Genomic DNA, 26074 nt, shown 5'->3' with positions numbered 1-26074 from the left:
AAGCACCTCACGAGGACCAAAGAATGGTCGCACGTCATCGAGCAAAGGTCCCCGGACGAAATTAGGGTATGACAGAGGGATACTTCCTCTCCTTCTGTAACTCACCAATGAGATCTTATTCACACTGTTCTTCTTCATTGAGTACTTGCTCTTCCACCGTTGGTGCGACAAGATTCGCAACCACACCCCTCTCCACGTTGTCACTCTCTCCAAGATCGATCTCCCTCATTACCTCTTTCATTTACTTCCTCGGCTTCTTCGACATCGACTCCGTCTAGTCCTTCATCTCACGTGCCTCCAACGATGTTTAGGACCTCAACGACGCGATTACAGATTCTCCCTCTCCCTCGCTCAAAACTACCAAATTGCCCTCATGCATGGTGCTGCAATGCCTGACGGGGCAATCGCTTGAGGGCCTATAGCTAGAGAGGTTTGACTATGACTCCATTTTAGGGCAGTGCTACAAAAATGCCAGTAGGGTATGTGCAGATTGTAGTAGGGGTGACAGGTTCGTTGTTGTTGGATGAATTCGAATACACTATGTCGATTGCCACCATGTAAGGGTGCCTCGTGGCGAGTACCAATAGATTCTCGCCAATAGTGTGGGGCCAATAGTGTGGTTTTGAGGGATTGCATGTCGAGGGCACCTACTAGATTCTCCACTGCCAAGAGAGCTGCATAGTTGAAGCTTTTCTTGGAGGATCCTCTCAATTTTGATACTTTTGTTACTTGTTTTTATTGGACAAGTGGCCTGAATAACTTAAGAGCGAGGGGTGAATTAAGTCTTACAAAATTCCCACTAACAAGTTTTATTCCCCTTTTAAATGATATATGATAGGCTCAAAATGCAGAAGAAGAAGCAACAATCAATTTAATAATGTTTTTTAAACGTGAAAGACTAAATTGATTGCAATAAAATAAATAAGAGAATAGAAGAGAAAAATGAAAACTCGATTTATACTGGTTCGACCACTTCCCGTGCCTACGTCCAGTCCTCAAGCAACCCACTTGAGATTTTTCACTATCTCTGTAAATCCTTTATTGAACACACCTTGGGATCGTCACCCTTGTGTTCAAGATTCTCCAAGAGACAGCTTGTCTCTTGATTACAATTCTCACAATCCAAGAGACAACTAGTCTCTTGATTACAACTGACTTTCTGAGATGAACAGAAAGATTTCTCTCCTTTAGAGTGGATGATACAAATTGAAGATTCTAGAGGAATTTCTCTCTTTTAGATATGATAATACAATTTGAAGTTCCTGGATGAATTCTCAATAGATTTAGAAGTGTTTGCCCAAGAGTTGTTGAGAGAGCATTTGGCAATAAGTTCTCTTAGAATATCTCTCTCTTGCTTTTTGAAGTCAGATACACATATATATAGGCCCATCGTGCCTTTTCAAAATGGTTTGAAGAAATGTGTCTTTTCAAAAAGCTTTTTCTGAAATTCTTCACTGGTAATCGACTACACAGTTATATTTTGAAGGGTCATGTCTTTTCAAAGTGTCGTTGCTAGTAATCAATTACAAACATCTAGTAATTGATTACATGATTCAAAATTCAAATTCAAAACCCTTTTTAAAAGTTTTTTTTTCAAAATTGTCTTCTGGTAATCGATTACGCTGCCTGGTAATTGATTACCAGAGCCTTGATCTCTTGGAAACACTTTGTTTTAAGGCAAAAGCTTGATCTTGAATAATCTCGAAGCAATGCTTGTTTGTTGAAGCAACCTTGTATTAATCTTGAAGCAATGCTTAACCTTTGAATGTTTGTTGAAGTAATCTTGAAAGCAACTTTGTTTGATTATTCTTTGGCATCATCAAAATCATGTATTCATACATTCACAGTTTTCAACATGTTATCTTTTCAAAACTCTTTAATGTGTCAAAAATCAATTCTAACTCACAAAATCATGGTGATACCATGGAGAATGGAAGGAAATATTTGTTGCTTTACCTTCACCATGAAAAAATTTGATTATTTCTCGCTATGAATCTAATCCAAGCACACTATTAATCATTTAAGAGTCGGTATCATGTTGATTAAAGTCATGTTTGGATTCTTGTTATATTAGATAAAATCATGTGGAGGTTCCAACTAATTTTATTTTCTTAGGTAAATTGTTCATGTTTTTGGTTGCATGTTGAAGAATTAATTAATTCTAGGTCCAAATTCAATTTTGAGTTGAATATAAAAACAGTCAAGCATAAAATCACTTCACTTTAAAATTAATTTTTAACTGAAATTAATTTTGCAAAACTAATTTTCTTTTTTCTACATTAGCTTCACTCAAACACAGACTAAGTGAATTACAACTATTCATCTGCAGGTCTCCACGAGAAATAAAATATAATTTGTAGATATGTTGTATGGTAAAAAATCATATTAATCTTTGTATGACAGACCTTGAATTTGGTTTGAAATTTTAAATACATAGTTATACATTATAAATTTGAGTTTATAAAAATGTAAGTAAATATATATTATAAACTTTAGATTTTAAGTATCTTGTTAGATAAGATTCATGTTAGACCCCTTTCTGCATTAACATATTATAGACTATGTATATGATTAAAAATTATGAAATCAAGGAAACAAATATGTTTAACGTACTCAAGCTTTCTGAGCTTTTACTAACACACACTGTTTTATTGTTTTTATTTTGTAATCAAATTTCTGGTTGTAACAATTTATTTCCTTTTTCTATGTGGTTGTTTTCATCTAATCTCATTACTTTGGATTTTGTTAGGAGAGTCTGTTGTAAAACATTATTTAGATATTAAGATTCATGTGTAACATCATTGTTTTAACAGTAGTTGTATGGGCAGGGTAGATCAAGTTTCAAGATGAAACAATTGCCTTTTTTGGAAGTTTTGTGCACAATAATGTTATTCATTGTGTATAGAACTACAAAGTATCATTATCACCAAGTTGAAAGGCTTGCCATGAGGTATAATACATGATATTTTGATTTGGAGTTAAGACCATTATGGTCGAGAAGTAGCTTAAGATCAAAGGTCAGAATTTTTGCATTATTCTTCTGTATTTGGTTTTATTGAAACTGTCAAAAGATAAGTTAAATTTGGGAATTTGTAATGATTGTTTGGGGTTGTTTATTTGCAGGTTGTTTACTCTAACTCTAACTTACTGGCAGTTCCAGTTGGTATTAACAAAAGCAAAATGTTGATGGTATGGTGCCAAAGGTATTTTTGATGGTTGCTTAGATTATTCAAATTATTTGAATCGACATTCTTTAACTAATTTCATTTATTCCAGTTTCTTCGAGAAAACTCCACAATTATTTTATTCCATTATGATGGCAATGTGGACAGATGGTGGAATCTTGATTGGAGTAGCAAGACCATATGCATTGTTGCTAAGCATGGGACCAACCACTCTGATGTCTTTTTTTTTGTGTCTGAAGTATGTTCATTAGAGGGAGTTTGCTTTAATTATTTAGAGAAAACTATAATGATAAATAAATGGGGTATACTATATCTTCATTAAGTAAATGGTTTTTTGAAAACAAAAAATGTCTCTTTGACTGAGGATGAGTCAGTTAGGCTATGTAAATGCCAAGGAAAGTTCGTAAACATTGTGGCTGCTCTCAATGTATTAAAATTAAAGTCTTAATTATTTTTCTCTTTCCATTTTTGTATTTGGAACCACCACTAAAATGAAAAATGTATTAGATAACAATATCATGTTAAGGCCTAGGAAAGGCTATTGGATTGGGAATCTTCTGGTTATATATGATGAATTGGGCAATGTATCACTGTTTCACCCTAGGCTCTTTTAACTTGGCTTTGTTATGGTATTTGTATTCAGTGTGTTGTAACTCTGTGCACATCAGACTACAGGTCCTCTTGTGATAGTTTCCCAAGTTTTGTAGTTTTATTTCTAATTTTATATTTATATGCATGCATACTCACTTATATATGTAGTTGATTTTTTTTTTCAAACTTACATATTAATTCGTGAGTTCTTTGTCTGGTGGTTTTCAAAAAGATTTCTACATCCATATATAGTCTCTATTTATGATTATATCTTTCTCTGGGATGAGGATCTAGTTGTAGAGCATTTTTCACTTTCAAAGTATTAAGTATGTGTTAGTCGTCTTATACGACTAACTTTTGTTTAGAAAACATTTTCCAAAACTTGTATAGTTTCCCCAATTTATGGTTATTTTGTAGTGATTTTGTAAATAAATCTTGTTTTATTGTTAAAGTTGTCTCTAGAATATTTCCATTGGATTTAATGATGAAATATGTGCAATTTCAGGTGAAAAAGAGGCTAAGTCATGAAGTGCTAAAAGTGACAGTTGAGCTTAGCTCATCAGTTGGGCTAAGCACAGCTTCAGCACGACAGAAGAATCTGGCAGAGCATCAATATCAAGGTCATGCGCTAAGCGCGAGATTAGTGCTCTAAGCGTAGCAGTTGTCTTCAGCCAGGCTCAGCGCACGACTGACGCTAAGCTCAAATCCACTTACTCGTGCTAAGCGCGAGGGTGGCGCTAAGCGCAATGTCGCGGATTCAGAGCCTATTTAAAGCCTGTCTTGTGCAGAATTAGGGTACAACAGATTTGACACCCAAAAGGAGAAGATTTGCGCAGAATTCTAGAGCACACCACTATGCCTATTTAAGGAAAAGAGCTCTGGAGGCAGCAAGAAGAGCATCTTTTGTAGAGATACCTAGGTTGTTAATCTCATTATTGTTAGGGTTTTTCTATAATGGGTTGCTAAACACCCTTGTTGGGGATTTCTAAAGAACAACTGATGTAATTACTTTAATATCTAATTGATTGTGTTTCTTGTGTTTAATGCTTCTTTTAGTGCTTAAATTCTGTATGCTCTTGGTCTGATCAACCATTTGTTTGCCTGGTTAGGTGACTCTAGCATTGGGAAATGTATTGTTGCCTTAGAACTTGAATGAAGTAGGATTTAAACTTAGTCTTGAATGAGGGATCTGCGGATTAAGTTTTGGTTTTAAATATGTTGTCACAATAGTGTTGTTTGGTCTAAGTCTAGTCCAACAAGAGGGATCTAAGGACAAAACTTAGGCTAAATTAGTCTAAACTTTCGTAAGCTATTTAAGCTAAGTCTAGTCCAACAAGAGGGATCTGAGGGCGAAGCTTAGTTTAAGTTAGTCTAAACCTAGGAGGGCTGTCTAAATTAAACTTAGTCCAACAAGAGGGATCGGAAGACGAAGCTTAGATTGATTCAGTCTAACTAGGGATCGAGGTTTTGTAATTTAGGCTACAACATAGAACACTAAAGCATGATTGATTTGAGAAACATCTTTATATACATCAGCTGGTTCGTTAGAAAGACCCAACATCTTTACCCACTACTGTCAATCTTACTTGCATTTTTTACTATTTTTAGCCTAGACTTAGTTTAATTCTATTCTAAATCATCAATTATCAATGTTTCTTTCAAAAATGCCTTATTTTTTAATTTAACCCTGTCTAAGACTAGTTCCCTAAGTTTGATACTCGGATTAATTCATTTTAATTTTAAATACTTGACGATCCGGTGCGCTTTCCGGCAAACCGGATTTCCCTTGAACATATTTGCATAAAGAGAAAGTGGAACAAAAAGTAACTGCAGGGGAAATCCAACAAAGTATTTATGGTGTTGTTGCTGGGGAACTATATTCAAGAAGATTTTGGTTCAGTTTTACAACATTGCTTTATATTTTTCTCTTTGATTCATTGGTTCTTTTTGTTCATATTTTAGTTACCGTATATTCAATGTTCTTTTGAACTGGATAATTGTTGTTCTATTTTCTTTTATACAAAGAAGATCTACTGTAGGTGATTTGATTCCCATTGATTTGGAAATTAATGCCACTTGTAGAAGGTGTAATTCAGAGAGAATCAGAAAATTTTTGCAGGATTTAGAAGCAGCAGCAACTCTTGAAGAAGAACCTCAATCTTCCGAGGCATCTTCTAGTTTTTCTATTGCAGGGCATTCTCATATAGAACCTGTTGAAGACCCAATTATGGTTGAAGAGCCAAGAAGAGTAACCCTGGAGGATTATTCAAGTTCTACTATGCCACAATTTTTCACTAGTATTGCACAACCAAAAGTTCAAGCTCAGACAATTACATATCCTTCTTCTTTGATACAGCTGATTCAAAATAATATGTTTCATGGTCTACCCAATGAAGACCCTTATGCTCACTTAGCCACCTATATAGAGATATGCAATACTATTAGGTTGGCGGGTGTGCCTGCGGATGCAATCAGGTTGAGTCTATTCTTATTTTCTTTATCTGGAGAAGCTAAGAGATGGCTTCATTCTTTTAAAGGAAACAGTCTGAAGTCATGGGATGAAGTAGTAGAAAAGTTCTTGAAGAAGTACTTTCCTGAATCAGCTGCCATCTCATTTTCCACTAGTTTCCAGATGAATTCTTGAGTGAGGGACTTGAAAGATTCAGAGGTTTATTGCGGAAGACTCCCACTCACGGTTTTTAGAACCAATACAGCTCAACATATTCATAGATGGGTTGAGGCCACAATCTTAGCAGCTCTTGGATGCTTCAGATGGGGGTAAGATCAAAATGAAGACCCCCAACGAAGCAATGGACTTAATTGAATGCATGGCTGCTAGTGACATTGCCATTTTGAGAGACCAAGCCCACATTCCTACCAAGAAGAGTTTATTGGAGCTAACCTCACAGGACGCTCTGTTGGCACAAAACAAGTTGATGTCCAAGCAACTAGAGACATTAACAGAAACACTCAGGAAGTTGCCAACTCAGCTTCATTCTGCATAAACTTCACATTCTTCTATTTTGCAGGTTGCAGGATGTACAATTTGTGCTGGAGCTCATGAATCTGGATGTTGTATCCCTAATGAAGAGCAAATTGCACATGAAGTTAATTATATGGGGAATCAGCCCAAAGGCAATTTCAATACAAGTGGATTTCTAGGATTTCAAAATAACCAACAATATCAATAGCAGAGACAGTGGAAAAATCACCCTGGTAACCAATTCAACAAAGACCAGGGTGGTTCATCTACAAGGCCACAACAGCAGATGCCAAGTCTCTATGACTGAACCACAAAGCTGGAAGAGACTCTAGCTCAATTCATGCAAGTGTCAATGTCTAACGAAAAGAGCACCAAGTCTGCAATTAAGAATCTGGAAGTCCAGGCGGGCCAGCTTGCAAAACAATTAGCTGAAAGACCATCCAACAGCTTTACAACAAACACAGAGAAAAATCCTAAAGAAGAGTGCAAGGTTGTGGTGACTAGGAGCAAAATGGTGATTCAAGCAAAGTAGAGCTGATTAGAAGGTGGAGGGATTTAAACAACAACTGGCTGATGAGTTGGCGCTGGAACCGGTTGATGATTTAGTTGAACTTGAAGAAATTGTTGAGGAAGAAGAAGGTGATGAAGAATGAGAGACACCAATAAGAGACTGTCAAGAGAAAATAAAGAAGAAGGAAGAAAAAGAAAAAGAAAAAGAAGAAGAAATAAAAGAAAAAGAAAAAAAAGAAAAAAAGTTGAAAAATGAAAAACAAAAAGAGAAGGTTGTTGAGACTAAAAAGAAGAAGGGCAAGAGTGAGGCTAACTTAGAAAGGAAGAAAGAGGCTACTCCTATTGAATGCAAGGAGGTACCTTATCCGTTGGTACCCTCCCGAAAAGATAAAGAGCGACATTTGGCCAGATTTCTTGATATCTTCAAGAAACTAGAAATTACTTTGCCATTTGGAGAAGCACTTCAGCAAATGCCCCTCTATGCCTAATTTTTGAAGGATATGTTAACCAAAAAGAATCGGTACATCCATAGTGACAGAATTGTTGTGGAAGGTAACTGTAGTGTTGTGATTCAACGCATTCTTCCACCCAAGCACAAAGATCCTGGAGTTGTCACGATACCATGTTTTATTGGTGAGGTAGTTGTAGGAAAAGCTCTCATAGACTTGGGAGCTAGTATCAATTTAATGCCTCTTTCCATGTGCTGGCAACTTGGAGAGATAGAGATAATGCCTACACGCATGACCCTCCAGTTAGTTGACCGCTCCATCAAAAGGCCATATGGAGTCATTGAAGATGTTTTGGTGAAGGTTAAACACCTTTTATTTCCAGCTGATTTCGTTGTCATATGGAGTCATTCTTGGCCGCCTATTCATGTCTACTGCAAGTTGCATGGTAGACATGGGGAAGAAGATGTTGCTGATGGGCGTAGAAGATCAGAAGATCAGCTTTCATTTGTTCCATGAGGACAAAGATCCACCTAGCCAAAATGTCTATCTTAAAGTACATGTGATGGAGGAAAGGAGACCTGAGAAGAAGGTCCTTGAAGTAGGAACTCTGTTGGATCCTGGATAACAGGACGATGCATCAAGCTAGTGACGTTAAAAGAGCGCTTACTGGGAGGCATCCCAGCTTTTCTTTCCCTTTTCTATTTTTCATTCTTATCTCTTGCATGTAATTAGGATACCTTGCTTGTGATTGTGATTAATTTCAGCTTGTTTAGTAATGAACAAGGGGTTTTGAGCTTGTTTGAAGAGATAGACAGAAAAAGAATTAGAAAATTCTTGCAATTGTCTATCTGCTATGTGCAGACCATGCGCTAAGCGCTCAGTCTTCACGCATTAAGTTGAGCTTGCTCGTGCTAAGCGCATCGACCCCTGATTGGTTGGCTGAATAGTTCAGCTATGCGCACATCACTGCGCTAAGCCCCACATCTTCATGGTAATTGAACCTTAACCAGTGGGCTTAGCATGGATGATGCACTAAGCACCACTTCTTCTCTAGAAAAAATTTATTGTAGCAGTGCTAAGCGTGCTATCTTGTGCTAAGCCCCAGATCCATTCTGTAACTTGAGTTTTTAAGCTGGGCTTAGCAGGGCAGGAAGCGCTAAGCGCCAATCTCTTACGAGTTTTGAATTCTTGGAAGTGCGCTTAGCGTGCCTGTTGCGCTAAGCCTGAACTACTCTTTGTAAGTTGAAGCTTGATGGTATGCTAAGCCTCACATCTCAGGCTAAGCACATATTGCAGAAAAATTTTGTGTTGCAGAAAGCGCTAAGCCCAGCCTGCTGTGCTAAGCCCCAAATGCTCACGGGACTTTACAACTTCAAGTTGGGCTTAGCGCGAGGCTAGGCTAAGCGCTTGGGTTTTAAACTCAAACGTCACGTGGGCACGCTAAGTGCAGCTCTACGCTAAGCACGCCATACAAATTTCAATTTTTAAAAATCAATGGCAGAGGCACTTTAGGTGCTACCTTTGAACCGAAACCTCTGCACCTTCCTAACCTTGAGCAAGTGTGTATTTTTGCTGCTTGCGTATTGCTTGTCTGCATCCTCTTTGCTTCATTTTGAGAACAATCCAAGTAAATGGATACATTTCCATTTTCATTTTCCATTCTTCAAACCTTAGCATACATGACTTCTTGTTTTCTTAGTTGTATGTTATTAGGTTAAGGTTATTAGTTTTAGGGTTAGTCAATGTAGGATTTTAGGTAGCATAGAAGCCCATTAAGGGCAATGTGGCTGAAAGGGTTGAAGACCCCTGTGGTTGTATTTGGAAATCGTGATGAATGTGCTAAGCGCGCCTGTTGCACTTAGTCGGTTCATCGCAACTATTAAAATTTTGGATTTCTAGATGAACGCGCTAAACGGACCATGTCGCGCAAAGCGTGTTCATCCCTGATGATAAACATAAGTGATGAGCCCACTAGGAACGTCTGTGCACTAAGCGAGACTAGTGTTCAGACATTAAGAATTTGAGAATTTTTGTTCAGCGCTAAGCCTAACCTGTCAGGCTAAGCACCACTTTGCTTCTGTAAGTTTTCCTCTGAATAAGGCCAAGCGCGTCTATGCGCTAAGCCCTTGTTATGTGTTGAGCTAAGCTCCCTTTTGTGCTAAGCTCAACTCTCTCACTATCTTTTAAGTTTTTGTAGTTAGGCTAAGCGCGCCCGGTGCGCTAAGTCTGAGTGTCATTCTGATGAGCCTGAGCTAAGCGCGCCATGCTGCGCTAAGCTCCAACTCTCTTTAGTTTTGAAAATTGTAGACTTAGGGTAAGCTCGGTTGTTGCGCTAAGCTTAATCTGCAAAAAAAATATTTTTTGTGTCTTCAGGCTAAGCGCTAGTCTATTGCACTTAGTGCCTGAGTAAAATTTCATAAGGCGCACTAAGCTCAGCCTACTGCGCTAAGTGCCCAGTCAAAATTTCAGTTTTATTTTTATGTTTTTGTGAAAATAACCTGTGCTAATCTCTTGTGTTTTGTCTTATATTTTACAGATGGCATCTAAGAAAAGGAAGGCTTCTTCTACACCTACCCAGGCCAGATATGACAGATCCAGGTTCATCTCAGGAAGCTTGGGAGAGATATACAGATATTGTGGTGCCTAGGAAACTACTACCGGATAGGAATGTGGTAGTTTATTACACTAAGTTTGATGAGTTCAAGGAGGAACTCGAGAGAAGACACTGGGATGAGAAGTTGACTGATTTTGCTAACAACAACATGGACATTGCTATTGTCAAGGAATTTTACGCCAACCTCTATGACCCCAAGGATAAACCACCTAAGCAGGTGAGGGTGAGAGGTCATCTAGTGAAATTTGATGAGGATACCTTGAACACATTCCTGAAGACCGTAGTGATTCTAGAAGAAGGGGAAATTTTGTGTTCTTTTTCCAGGTTTGCACTCCTGAGGCCTGATCCTCAGGAGTTGGCTGCTAAGCTCTATATCTTAGGGAGGGGATTCGAGCTAAATGCTGATGGGCAGCCATTGAAGATATTGAGGAAGAACATGACCACTCTAGCTCAGACATGGAACGTTCTTTACTTTTTTAACCTGATTCCTACCTCCCACACATCTGATGTCACCTTGGACAGAGCCAAGTTGATTTATGGTATCATTATGAAGATGGATATGAATTTGGGGTACCTCATCTCCCACCAGATCTCTCTGACTGCACAACATGATACATCCAGACTTGGATTCCCTGCCTTGATCACAACTATATGCAAGGCCAGAGGAGTCCAATCAGATTCTAGATCCCTGGAGAACTTGAGCCTTGCTATTAACTTGGCATATATTAAGAAGAACTGTTGGAATCTTGATGGTCCAATAGTGACATTTAGAGGGCCAAGGAAGGCCAGGGGTAAGAGATCAGAGGTCCCACTACTTCAGCACCACCAGAGATAACAACTTCTTCTTCTTCCACAGCTCCAGTACCTCCCATTCAGACTCCAGCTATTCCTCCAGCATCTACACAGATACCACTTCCAGCTCCTTTATCTGTAGGACTTTAAGATTTTTCATTTACACCACAGATGCTGCACTCCATGCTCCAGAGCTTACACAGGGGGCAGTCCATTATCATGCAGAGCCTTCAGGGCTTGGGCTTGTAATCCATCATGAGCATGGATGAGTTTGATGCGCAGGTGGCCTGGCCAAGAGCCCAACATTCTATTTCTGGAGGGGGTGGGACCTCCGCAACCTAGGAGCCTGAGCCAGAGGAGCCAGCAGCAGCAGCAACAGAGGGGGAGGATGAGCTCACCCCTCTTGAGGCCTTTTATTTTGATGTAGGTGTATACATGGCTCAAGAGGAGGAGACTTCCACAGACCAGATCCCAAAGCCATCCCCAGCACCCATACCTAATGATGCCATACCATCTGCACTAGCATCTGAGTTAGAGCAGCCTATCTCTCACGATTCACTAGCTGCTCAGGTGTTGGATCTTAATGAGCATGCACAGGAGCAACCACAGGAGTAGGACATTTAAATTTGTGCATTTTGAACATTTTAGTTTATTTCAGTTATTTTATGATTTATGTTTAGTCATTTAAATTTCAGTTCTATGTTTCAGTTCTTTAAATTTCACTACTTTGAGTTGTTTGCTTGTACAAAAAGCATGTTTCAACAGTGAATTGGTTGAAAATGATATACAGTGGATTATTTTGTATGAAATGAGTGTTTGAGAATGATTTGAATGAGCAATTGTATGATTTGAGTGGATTGGAATGATTAGATAATTGTTTTGATCAAGCTTGTAGCCATTAGAAGAGAATGAGCATGTGATTGGAAGTATGACTCAAAATGTTAGTCAGTTTGTCAGATTGATTGTGAAGGAATGTATTAACTGTATCCCAGTGAGAGTGTAATGCTTAAATTTTGAGAGAAACGACTATCATTTAGTACTGATTTTTGCGTGAATCTCTGAAGTATGGACTGAATGCATGAAATTGAGAATGATGAAGGCCATGTTTGATTGTGATAGCCACTTAGCCACAAAGCTGACCATGTGCTTGAATGAATTATCCCTTGCACCCAATTTGAGCTTAATGAATTATTGATTGATTGAACCCTGAGCCTATACAGTGTTATTGATTGATTAATGAGTATGTATGTTGCAAAATAATGAAATGAAGATGAGTGCATAAACAAAAGGCAAGTATGGGGGGTGAATGAATGAAAAAGTGAAGGTTTATCTATGGATGAATGCTCTCCTAGAACCTAAGCTTTTGAATCCTAAGAAAAACCATGATTTTGTTGGCAGCCTAACCCCATTACAAACTTAGAAAGTCCTTCGGATTCATTTTGTGTGTTCATTGCTGTATCATATGAGATGAAATGCAAAGGTTAAGACTTCTGTTAGTTGTTGTCGCAACCTACCCTTCGGCGGGAGGGCGACGCGTGACTCGCGGGATGCGTGTTCCACGACAGGAATACGCGCGGAGTCGCCACCAACGTTTATTTGAGGAAAACGTCGGAAAAACCAGAAAAGACACGATCTACGAACTTTTAAGTGAAAGGTTCGGGAGTTGTATTTACGCACGGGGAAGGTATTAGCACCCCACACGTCCGTCCCAAGGGACGGCAGCCTTTAATCGAATGTGCAAACATGACTTTGATTTTTACGTTCCCTTTTTATGTCTTTATATCCTTTATACCCTTTTTATATTTTTTCTCTTTTTGTGGTCAACAAGGGTGTTTCCCTTTGCTCCTACGTATTCCTCAATTGCGATGAGGAAATCAGACCTACGTAGTTCTTTTTTTTTATCAAGTGATTCTTTTTTACTTGAATGGTGATCATTTTAAGGCATTGGACCTTAAAAATGATCCATTTTACTTAGTAAGAAATTGAAATGATAAACTTCAAAAACCTATTTTTATGGACGAGCTTGACTAGGCGAGTTGATTTTAGCCTTAGTTTCACTTTAGTTATTAGTCAGTTCAATTAAGAATGAGAAATCCCAAAGAGAAAACATCCGATTGATTTTTCGCTTTATTTTACTAAATGACGTTTTTTGATTATTATATTATTATTTTACCTCTTTTTTGATTTCCAACGTGGTTACGGCACGACCGAACGGTCGGAATTCATTTTAACCGAAGTTAACGGATAATACAATTCAAACGATCGGTGGAAATTTATTTTATTTTTAGGTTAAGCGAGAAAGGACTTAAATAAAATGGCTTAAGCACGTCAAAAAGGGGTATAAAAAGTAAATGAAACAAGAATAAAAATACACGAAACACAATGTGGACCACCACGGGTACATAGAATGAATCGAAAAGCTTGGTTCGAGGTACTTACCCGTTGAAGATCGAAGAACGATGAAGAACGAATGAAGAACGTCGAAGAACGGTCGAAACCTTCGCGAAATTCCTCACGGAAACGTTTCGGAAGCGCCTCGGCTTGGATTTTCTTCATGGAAACAATTTTTCCCAGCAAATTTGAAAGAGAGAGAAGTGCATAAGGGGCTGAACCCTTTTTCACTTCACTTCTCCCCCTATTTATAGGAAATTGGGGGAGAAGCTTGCCACCCAGCTCGCCCAGGCGAGCAGGGTTGCTTCCTCCAGAAGCAACAGCCTTCTGGAGGAATCTTCTGGAGGGCCCAAGTGGGCCTGGTTGCTATTTGCACCCCCATTTTTACTAAGTACACCCCCCTGCCTTTTGTTTTGGTGATTCTTTTTTCGTAAAGTTACGGAAACTTACAAATTTCGTAACGATACTTGTTTTCTTTCTGTAATGTTATGGAACCTTGTGGATTACATAATCATCCCCTTTTTGACTTACGGAACGTTACGGAACCTCACTAATTGTGCAACGATGCTTCCATTTGATTTCCGGTGTGTCACGGAACCTTACGGATTGTGCATCAATATTTTCTTTTGCTTTCCGGCATGTCCCGGAATTTCACAAATTGCCTAATGATGGGTGCCAAGCACCTCACAAGGACCAAACAAAAGTTGCATGTCATCAAGCAAAGGTCCCCGGACGAAATTAGGGTATGACAGTTGCCCCTCTTTACTTGTCTTTTATTGGAGATAAAAGGAAAGTAAAGATAAGACACTAATTTTGTTCCTCTCGGTTGACGAGAGTCGCGGGTGACCATAAAATTTCCGCATGCAAATGACTTGTTGTTCTCGGGGGAACAAAAGGTGCAGAAGACGATGTCAGTCTCTGCATGCTATCAAGCGTTCTGTCTTACAGATAGCAAAAGAATGTTTATACGGATAACCACTCGGGTATTTCCGCCCGTCAGCGTGACTCAAAAGTCAGTATGACAGATCTTGTAAGTGCGGAAGATGATGTAAATCTCCGCGTGTCAACGGGCTTGTCGGCCGCGATTGACGATGGGTGCAGAATGACCATAATTTGTCTCTGCGTGCCATCGGACACGACTGTGTCTGAATGGCAAAAGGTGTGCGGAAAGACCATAATTTGTCTCCGCATGTCATCGGGCCCGCCGCCTCTGGATGACAAAAGGGTGCAGAATGACCATAATTTGTCTCTGTGTGCCATCGGACACGACTGTGTCTGAATGGCAAAAGGTGTGCGGAATGACCATAATTTGTCTCCGCATGTCACCGGGCCCGCCGCCTCTGGATGACAAAAGGGTGCAGAATGACCATAATTTGTCTCTGCGTGCCATCGGACACAACTGTGTCTGAATGGCAAAAGGTGTGCAGAATGATCGTAATTTGTCTCTGCATGTCACATGACCTCAGGGTCAGTATGACAGAGATTGTGGGGCGGCCGACAAAAGCAAGGCTCTTGCTCCTATGTATCCTCAATGAGGAACTCAGACCTACGTAGTTCTAGATAACTTGTGAGACTTGAAAAAGTCTCCACCGGAAAATGCTGACACCTCCGGAAAAGGTGCAGATGACCACATTGGCCCCCGCTCGTCAATCACACTTGGGGTCACTGAATGACGAGGTGCGGATAACCGTAAGGTGTCTCCGCGGGCTACCAGCTTTTGGGTCATGGTAACAAAAAGCGGTGCGGTCGACAAAAGCGAGGCTCCTGCTCCTATGTATCCTCCAATGAGGAACTCAGACCTACGTAGTTCTGGATAACTTGTGAGACTTGAAAAAGTCTCGGTGTTTTCTCCACTAAAATGTAGACATGCTTTAGCAAAGAGACAAATATTCCAACTGATTAGAGTAGCATATGCTTTTTTGAGTGAAAAACAATGCGTCTACCGGGGAAGGAGAGTCTGCTGATGAAACCCCCCATAACCATAAATGAGATTTTGGATGTTAGCATTTCGTTTCTAAATGACCATTTAGAGGAAACACCGGGTTCGACAAAAATAGAACAAAATCACTCAAAGTGTATCAATCTCGCACAGGTAAGTGTTTCATCCTAATTCCGAACCATAGATATGTCATGACTTGACTTTGCAAATTATTTCCTATCAAATCAAAAATTACATGCGTGATCATGGATCAATAGGACTTCCCTTGGGAATGGGTTCTTTTGGTGGTTTTTTTTTCGGCTTTTGTGTGTTTTTTGGCTTTTTTCCTTTTCTGTTTTTGTTTAGTGCGGGGCGAAAAAGTCGCCGACGCAAAGGATTTTGGTTGGTAATTAAAGGGAGAAGACCACTTTAGGTCGTGGTTTCCTTTCCTTCTTTTTGTTCATTTGGTGACAATTCTGTATTGTTCAGATATTGTCTGGTCCAAAGACCTTTCTGCACATTTCTTCTGTTTTCTTTCGATCCTTGATCAGGAGCTTTCTTTCCTTCCTTTTTACTTTCTCCCATTCTTTGGTTGGGAATTTTCTTTCTTTCTTTTTTCTTTGATTGGAAATTTTCCTTCTCTCCTTTTTTTGCTTTCTCTTTGATTGGAAATTTTCCTTCTCTTTTTTTCTCTTTGATTGGAAATTTTCCTTCTCTCCTTTTTTGCTTTCTCTTTGATTGGAAATTTTCCTTCTCTCTTTTTTTCTCTTTGATTGGAAATTTTCCTTCTCCTTTTTTCTCTTCCGAGGGTAAGGATTGACATTCTCACCCTGGGTCAAGGTTTATGGTGAGTTAGGATTTTGGCTCAAGGCTTGTAGAATGGCTAGTCCTGATACATGTTAGGGTTTGGGTTTGGTTCAAGGATAAAAAGGGATGCCCCACATTATTTCCATGACACAAATGCAAAAATGATGATTTGGAAATTTTATGCAAAACTGGTCATGCATGCACCTATGTGGACACTCAAGTGTCAAATTTTTATGGTCATGTGATGCTAGGGCTCAGGATTCATTTCCTCTATTTTAAATCAACCCAATGTTTCCAAAATATGTTCTTTTATCAATTTGTGCATTCATCCGAGTCCATCTTGGGTACTCGGGAAAATTTCACAGCATTCACCCTTCAGGTGTACACACATTTTTTTTCCAAAAACTAGTTATGATCAGTGATTTTTTCAAAGAAAAGTTGGAAGTCATCTCTTTTCAAAAGCATGTCGGTTTTTCAGCTAAACAACTTATTTTCCTTTTCCTTTTTCCTCTCTTTTTTCTTACTTGCTCTCTTTTTCCCTTTTTTTATTTTTTTTTTTGTTTTTTTTTGTTTTTTTTGTTTGTTTTATTATTATTTTATTTATTTATTTTGGACGATGTTCCTAAACGAAGAACTCTACACGGTTCCAGAATTTCAAACATCATTGATAGTAATGATATAAACACTAACGCAACAATCCAAACAAAAATGTATGCGCTGTACAAATGACAATCGAAACAACAAAAACAAACATTAGTCTCTCAAGTCAAAACATAACATAAAAATGATAAAAGAAATATGAAAGAAAACATGAATCTGGGGATCTCCTAGTCATGTAGCTCCACTCCCTCCCAAGAAGTCAAGCAAATCAGCCATCTTTTCGTCCTCGTGGGCCTCCTCTCCATCGCCGGGAGCTTCTGGGGGTGCCTCTCCTGCTTGGGCCTCGGGCCAATCCCCGGGCCATGCGACCTCTGCCCTGAACTGGTCTGGAGTAGGGCATGAAAAAGAAGCGAAGCCCTGGCTCTGCATGCTGAGGCTCAACTGGTATAGACAGTCATGGGTCTGTACATGTGCCCGGTGGTTGGCCGCCTACTGGCGAACCAAATGCCATAAATACTGCTCCATGTCAAACGACCCAGCCGGGCTAGCCTGATGAGGTGGTGGTGGCGCGCCTGCAGCCTGTGGAGCATCCCCTGAGCCTGTCTCTGGGTGCAGTACTTCTCAATAAAAGCCGGGTGATGGGCGGCGAATCACCTTGGTAGGTGCACGGGGACTCCAAACGACTGGCAGAGTCCTGTGATCAGCGCGGGAATCCCGGGCCTGTTGGACTTATCTGGATCAAAGGGTGCCTGGTAGGCGCCATACCTGCAAAAATATAGATGGCATCAGCGATTAACTGAGCCACATGGATGCTCATCCGCGTCAGGATGGCGTACACCAGTGACACTTGGCAGGGGAGGTCGGAATTATGGTCGGTGGGCAGGATGTTGCTGAGCAGCAAAGTCATCCATATCTGAGTCAGGGTGGTCATGTTGGTGCGCATAATTCGCACTCGCCTCCCTGCAGCAGTCCGGGCAAAATCCTGCCCCGGTATACATAGCAACTGGGCGATGGCCTCCTCATCGAACCCATCAGACCGGTTCCTCCTCTGGCCATACTCGCACTCCAGGCCCTCTTCCAGCACCAACGGATATCCCAGGAGCTGGCCGATAGCATCTGCATCAAACGGGATCCACTGACCCCTCACCCAGGACCTCATGTCACGCACGCCCTCCTCTGTTGGCCAAGTATTGGCATAAAACTCAAGGACTACTTCTGGATCGAACTTGGCCATGGGGGTAACCAGTGATGCCACCGCCGGCGACCTATCTCCTCCTGGAAATCAGTATACTCGTCATCCCTGAGCTGGACGCGTCGCTCCCGGGAGAAATGACCATCCCTTGATGGCCTCGAAGCGCTGCTGGTGTACAGCGCTCCTAAAGCGGTGACTGTCATACTCAGGAGCGGAACTAGTTCCTTCGGCCGCCTTTCCTTCCTGGACCTCTTGAGGCAAGCTTCCTCGGGGCCATTCTGCGAAGGCAAACATTTGGAAAGTTAGTTTTACCAAGAAATGCTACTCTTAAAACAAAAATGGCATACAACCTCCTCCAATAAACACAAACATCAATGTAAATTTAGAGCAAACTCATGCACATACTTCCTTACGAACATTCACTCGCACAAGATATTCTTCTAACTAAGAAAAATGCACCCATGCACAATCAAGGCACCTTCGTTACCTAGATTATTTATATGTACTTCCAAGGTGTATTTGCTACCTACATCACATGCACTTCCTTGGCTAAATTTACATACATGCATACTCAAAGCATCTTGGCTACCAAAAATTGCACACGTGCACATTCTGTATTCTAATAACCTATGCATATACAAACTTTGTGATAATCTTGGCTATCTACACAATAAGGGCTACATTTCATGCTTATTCAATGTTTTGCTACCTAAAGCCGCATGCAAATTCAAGTATATTTCCTTTTGCTGGACTAAAATTGTATTCAAATTAAAAGGTATTTTTGTAAGGTATTTTCTTTAACATAACATGCAACATATATATAATTTTTTTGTGAGACATTTTGACTACCAAAATTACATGTACATACATCCAAGTATTTTGCTACCACACCCAAAGTGTAAATTGCCAAAGGTATTTTGCTACCTATTCAAACCTACACATTTATGATGAGCAAAATTCCTAAACATCTAGGCGTAGGGAAATTATTGTAGCGTGGCTCATAGCTGATTGCTGGCCAAAAAGGTAACTTTACCCAATATGCACCCCCTCTTGTGTTCTTTTGCATAAAAACTTGGTCCTAGGCCTAAGGATATATGTGGGGCAATTACTCTAGCCCTTTCGAACTGAATGCATGTCCCAAAAAATAGAAAATATGTGCAAACCAAAATGCCCCAGGGTTGTTTCCCTACGAAAATCACGCGCTAAATGCCATTGAGGCATTTCACCGAACACTTGGTGGCGCGCGTTTGGCATCTAATAGCAAGAGAACGGGGACAATGTGGCATGTCCCATTGCTTCAAAATGCATTATAGGCCTAAGGCCATCTCATACAAACCCCCAATTCAACCCAATCAAGCAAGAAAACAAACCAAAATTGCCCCACATATTTGAGCACATTCCCACAATTTAGAGCACCAAAAAGGAGATCAAAATACACCAATGAAAAGCTAGAAGCTTAAGGATGGAATACTTACTTGTGGTGATGAATAAAAGCGCAAAACGGAATCGAAGAATGCGAAAATAGAGATCCTAGGGCTGCAAACTCTTAAATTCCGTGGGTATGGCTTTGGAAAGGGGGAAAAGAAGTTTTTGAATGCAAAACGTCCCCCCTTTCGTCACTTTTATATTTTGGTGCAGGGGTGGCTCGCCCAGGCGAGCTCAGCTCGCCCAGGCGAGCTAACCTGCACTTTTTTTTTTTTTGAGAGGAACATTAACCATGTCCCCTCCTTCCTTATGGTTAGTGTTTTGCCTATTTGAGCCTACTCAAGTTAGAATTAGGCGTTAATTACTAAAAACAAACAATGGTAGTAAAATATTGCGAATCCAAAGGATACTGGGCTGCCTTGCGCGGCGTTCTCTGCTTGTTTAGCGCAGAGAAGGGGCAACGATCGGTCGGTTGTGACCCCATCCCCACTTGCATCCGTTCCTAAGTACCTGCAAGTAATAAACCAGGTATGGCCAATCTTGACCGCGTCGTTGTCTTACCTTGATTGGTTTCTGCTGTTCATGTTTTGTCCCCACCCCAGAAGGTAGCTCAAGATGATCCTGCCCCTGTTTTACCACAACAATATGCATGCGTATGCGTATGCATGAATGTTTTCAAACGCAGCAAATTTTAGTGAAAGTTGGTTTAGGTTCAATTTTAATTAAGCGCTTGGGGCATCCCATGAACTGAGCAGAAGGGCTCAGGTGATCACTAATTAACGCAAGGTTTGAAACCAACGGGAGGACTAAAGCCTCGAATCCACGTTCATTTCTTTGAAAGATTGTAACGAGAGATACAGTAGACGGGGAATCCCTGGGGGAAATCCAGAAAACACATAAAGATAAAGAACATGCAGCGACATCCTTAATTGCCCCAGATTCTAAGCATAATATCACTTGACGACATCAGAATTCACGGGTGAAGGTAGCTCTTCGCCATCCATGTTGGTAAGCACCAGGGCTCCTCCGGAAAAAGCCCTCTTCACAACAAAAGGCCCTTCGTAGTTTGGGGCCCATTTTCCTCGATTGTCCTTGACAGCATGGGACATTTTCTTTAGCACAAGGTCTCCCTCATGGAACTTGCGCAAGCGTACCTTCTTGTCGAATGCACTCTTCATTCTTTGCTGGTACAAGCGCCCATGACTCATGGTCGTTAAGCGCTTACCCTCAATGAGGTTGAGCTGGTTATAGCGCGTTTGAGCCCACTCTGACTCCTTTAATCCGGATTCTGCCAAGATCCTTAATGACGGGACTTCTACCTCAAACGGTAACACAGCCTCCATCCCATATACCAATGAGAACGGCATTGCCCCAGTTGACGTTCGCACTGAAGTTTGGTAACCGTGTAACGCGAATGGGAGCATTTCGTGCCAATCTCTGTATGACACGGTCATCTTTTGGATAATCTTTTTGATATTCTTATTGGCCGCTTCCACGGCTCCATTCATCTTTGGCCGGTAGGGTGTGGAATTGTGATGCTGGATTTTAAACTCCTCGCACATTTCCCCCATCATCTTGTTATTCAGGTTGGTGCCGTTGTCCGTGATAATCTTCCTTGGCAAACCATATCGGCAGATGATTTCTTTCTTAATGAACCTGACCACCACACCCCTCGTGACATTGGTGTAGGAGGCCGCCTCGACCCACTTGGTAAAATAACCTATCGCTACGAGGATGAAGCGATGACCATTCGAGGCCTTGGGCTCAATGGCCCCGATGACATCTATTCCCCACATGGAGAAAGGCCAAGGGGCGAACATGACATTCAGAGGATGTGGTGGAGCATTGACATTATCTGCGAATGCTTGACATTTGTGGCATTTCCTCACATGGACACAACAATCACTTTCCATGGTAAGCCAGTAATAACCTGCTCTTAGGATCTTCCTGGCCATAGCATGCCCGTTGGCGTGCGTTCCAAACGAGCCCTCATGGACTTCCTCGATCATGTGATTTGCCTCCCTGGCATCCACACACCGCAGGAGTGTCATGTCGTGATTTCTCTTATACAGTATGCTTCCGCTCATGAAGAAACCGGCTGCCAACCTTCTCAATGTCCTCTTATCATTGTCGGCAATCTTTGGCGGGTATTCTTTGCTTACGACATATCGCTTGATGTCGAAATACCAAGGCTTTCCGTCCCGTTCCTCTTCTACTTGGCAACAATGCGCGGGTTTGCCACGACACCAAAATTCAATGTAGGGTAGATCCCCGTGCGGCGTCAGCTGGAACATAGACGCCAAAGTAGCAAGCGCATCCGCCATTTGATTTTCCTCGCGGGGAACATGATGGAAGGAGATCTCATCAAAGGTCTTAGCCAATTCCTTGATATAGGCTTTGTAGGGTATCAGCTTGGGATCTCTAGTTTCCCATTCCCCTCTCAGCTGATGGATTACCAATGCTGAGTCGCCGTACACCTTGAGTAGTTTGACATTGGAGTCAATCGCTGCCTGGACGGCCAGGGCACATGCTTCATATTCGGCCATGTTGTTGGTGCAGTCGAATCCTAGCCTGGCTGTGAAAGGTACACATTGATTGTCCGGAGAGACCAATACTGCCCCAACGCCATGGCCTAGAATGTTTCACGCTCCATCAAACCTTACGGTCCATTTGTCCCGATCTTCGTCCATTTTTTCCTCAAACAAGGCCATGATGTCCTCATCCGGGAATTCAGGATGCATGGGCTGATAGTCGTTAAGAGGCTGTTGAGCCAAATAATCTGCTAAGGCGCTTCCTTTTATCGCCTTTTGGGTGACGTAAACTATATCAAACTCGGATAGCAGGACTTGCCACCGGGCGATTCGTCCCGTGAGAGCTGGCTTTTCAAAGATGTACTTAACCGAGTCCATCTTGGATATCAACCAAGTAGTATGGCTCAGCATGTACTGCCTTAGGCGATGGGATGCCCATACTAAAGCACAACACGTTCTTTCGAGCAAGGAGTAATTCATTTCACAGGTCGTGAACTTCTTACTTAGGTAGTAAACAGTGCGCTCTTTCTTTCCGGATTCGTCATGTTGCCCCAGCATACACCCCATTGACTCGTCTAAGATTGTCATGTACAAGATGAGAGGCCTTCCAGGTACTGGTGGCATAAGCACGAGAGGATTCATAAGGCACTTCTTGATCCTTCCAAAAGCCTCCTGGCAATCCTCATTCCAGTGATCAGTTTGGTTTTTGCGTAAGAGCTTGAACAACGGCTCACAAATGGCGGTGAGCTGCGATATGAATCTGGCAATATAATTCAAGCGTCCCAGGAAGCCCCGGACTTGCCTCTCAGTACGGGGTTCTGGCATCTCAAGGATGGCCTTCACCTTTTCGGGGTCTACCTCTATTCCTTTCTGGCTCACGATGAAACCAAGCAATTTCCCTGATTTGACCCCAAAGGTACACTTGGCGGGGTTCAACCTTAATTGATATTTCTTAAGCCTTTCGAACAACTTCCGCAGGTTGACAAGGTGTTCTTCCTCGGATTTAGATTTAGCAATTATGTCGTCCACGTAGACCTCGATCTCTTGATGCATCATATCATGGAACAAAGCTACCATGGCCCGTTGATAAGTTGCCCTGACATTCTTGAGTCCAAAGGACATCACCTTGTAACAGAACGTCCCCCACAGGGTGACGAAGGTAGTCTTTTCCATATCCTCTGGCGCCATCTTTATCTGATTGTAACCGTAGAAACCGTCGATGAAGGAAAATAAAGCGAAATTGGTCGTGTTATCCACGAGGATATCGATGTGTGGCAAAGGAAAATTGTCCTTGGGACTGGCCCGATTCAGGTCCCGATAATCCACACACATTCGTACTTTCCCATCTTTCTTAGGGACCGGTACAATGTTGGCAACCCATTCTGGATACCGAGCGACGGCCAGAAAACCAGTGTCAAATTGCTTCTCCACTTCTTCTTTTATCTTCAAGGATGTTTCGGGCTTCATCCTTCTCAGTTTCTGCTTTACCGGGGAACACTCAGGATTTAGAGGTAATCGGTGTTGTACAATGTCAGAACTCAAACCGGGCATATCTTGGTATGACCAAGCAAAGATGTCTTGGTAGTCTCTTAGCAGGATTATTAATTCTTCACGGATAGGTGCGGTAATACCTATGCCTATCTTTACTTCCCTTTTTCCACTGCTAATTCCCAAGTCTACTAGTTCTGTTTCTTCTTGATGAGGCCCCATTTCTTGGTCCTCATGGGCGACCATCCTTTCTAATTCTGGGGGAAGTCCCACATCCTCGTTCCCTTCATCTTCCGTTTGATTCGTTTCTTGCTCGAAGTTGATAGGCGGGTCCCAGGTATTAGTACCTTCGGGGGACTCGTCATCGGATCTGCCATTTCAGAAAAGAAGTAAACATGCAAATGGATGAGAATGGGTAGAGACGTAGGAACAGATGAAGAAAGATCCTTGTATTATAAATTTAAAAAACAAAATACACAAAGCCTTAACCAAAAGAAAAACTCTAAAGCCTAGGCCCAACTATAGAGCTTTTAAAACCGTAAAGGTTTACATTATGCTCGCTGCATAAATGTCGGGGCGTTCCTCCACTCGCCAATTCCCAAGTTGGAAATCAGGAGGGCAAGGTCGTACCAAATCCAATGTACTCGGAACATCATCTTCGTATATTGCGACCACTTGAACTTCGTCTCCCAGACCCGCGCTTATAAAGCTTCTACTTATGTGGCAGGGCGGGCTTCCTTCACTTTCTTGTCTCAACCGCGAGCTTTGACCACCGTCCTTCCTTCCCGCGATGCTTCTCTTTACATCTGCCTGAGTGGGCTTATAGCCTAAACCATACTTCCCACGATTTCCTTTGGCATTTATCAGGCTAGTTATGCCGCCGTTGTCTTTGCCTAAACCCATTCCGGGTTCGTAACCGTTCCCCAACATAACCCGGGCCATCATTACTGCTGCATCGGACAGACAAGCTTGCCCAGAGAAGGAGTCCACGGAGGAAATGCTTACCACCTCAAAAGACTGGAAAGCGGTTTCTAATGACTCCTCTGCGGCTTCCACATAAGGCATAGAGGATGGGCAGCTCACCAAGATGTCTTCCTCGCCTGATACGATGACCAGATGCCCTTCCACTACGAATTTCAACTTTTGGTGGAGTGTAGAGGGAACAACTCCCACTGAGTGGATCCACGGGCGCCCCAACAGACAGCTGTAGGGGGGGTTAATATCCATTATTTGGAAAGTAACTTGACAAGTGTGGGGGCCTATCTATACTGGGAGATCGATCTCTCCTCTAACCTCTCGGCGGGTGCCGTCGAAGGCACGAACCACCATTGAACTCGGCTTTAAGTGGGAAGCATTGAATGGTAATTTCTCCAAAGTGCTCTTAGGCATCACGTTTAAACTGGAACCATTATCGATGAGCACTTTGGCTACGATATGGTCCATACACTTGACTGATATGTGCAAAGCTTTATTATGCCCTCTCCCCTCGACGGGGATTTCTTCTTCGGCGAAGACGAGATAGTTGTTGGCAGTGATATTATTGACCAGCCCTCCGAAACCTTCTACCGAGATGTCTTGGGCCACATGGGCCTCATTCAGAACTTTTATTAGCAGAGCCCGATGAGGCTCGGAGCTCATGAGTAACTCCAACAGCGAGACCCGGGCCGGAGTTTTGTTGAGCTGTTCAATAACCTTGAATTCGCTCTGCTGAATTATACGGAGGAACTCACTGGCTTCCTCTAGTGATACCTCCTTTTTACCATCCTTTTTCTCCGGAAGACCTTTCGCCGGAATATCTTTATTCGAAGCGTGGGGTGCTTCACCATCTTGTTCCTCCACCACTTTTCCTTTCCCCTTGACGTTCGCGGGTTGGACTGGTAGGTCCGGAGGCGCAAACACACGACCGCTACGGGTCACACAACTCAGTCCTGTGATATTTGTTACCTTAGCCGACAACGAGCTGACATCGGTGGCTTCTTCTTCCTTCTCCCTCGGAGGTGTATATCTCCATGAGACTGTGTGGCTATTTTGGTATGGGAAAGGAACAGGTTTAGCTGCTAAGGGGTGTCCGGGTTTTCGCGAAGCTGTGCCCTTGGTGAAGTATATCACCAAGGGTTTGGGCTTCGCAACACTGCTCCCATCCGTGGACTGCATGCATATATGCTGCTCTTCTCTTCCTTCACTGCCAACTTCCAGTCGACCTTGATCTATCATCCGCTGTAACAATTCCTCTACTCCCAAACACGTTTCCATGTCATGCAGCTCGCCAGAATGCAGCAAATAGGAATCTTCCTTACGCCCACTATGGGGAATCACACCTCCCTTTTGTAAGGCCTCAAAGATAAACCTCCTAGGGGTTGCCACATCCTTTAAAGGTTTAGACCTGCGCGGCCTATCGGACTCAACGGCGTTAACCGCTCCCCCTCCATGATTGGCGAGCGGGTTGGTTCTCACATTGGGCCGATCCTCTTGGAAAGTCAGCCATCCAACATCTATCAAATGTTGAACCTTGTATTTAAGGGCCAAGCATTTTTCAATGGAATGCCCCGGGACACCCCCATGGTACTTGCAAGTTGCGTTAGGGTCATACCACTTTGG

General features: G+C 41.9%; 1 pseudogene; it reads left to right on the top strand.

Annotated features, from left to right (window-relative positions):
• The first annotated feature begins 468 nt into the window (after positions 1 to 468).
• The window catches only part of LOC114411193, a 34142-nt pseudogene continuing 8536 nt past the window's right edge, over positions 469 to 26074 (top strand).

This window comes from Glycine soja, chromosome 5 (assembly GCF_004193775.1).
Source record: "Glycine soja cultivar W05 chromosome 5, ASM419377v2, whole genome shotgun sequence".
NCBI classification, from domain to species: Eukaryota; Viridiplantae; Streptophyta; class Magnoliopsida; order Fabales; family Fabaceae; genus Glycine; species Glycine soja.
The sequence above is the reverse complement of the archived record's forward strand: the minus strand, read 5'-3'. Positions and strand labels throughout refer to the sequence as shown.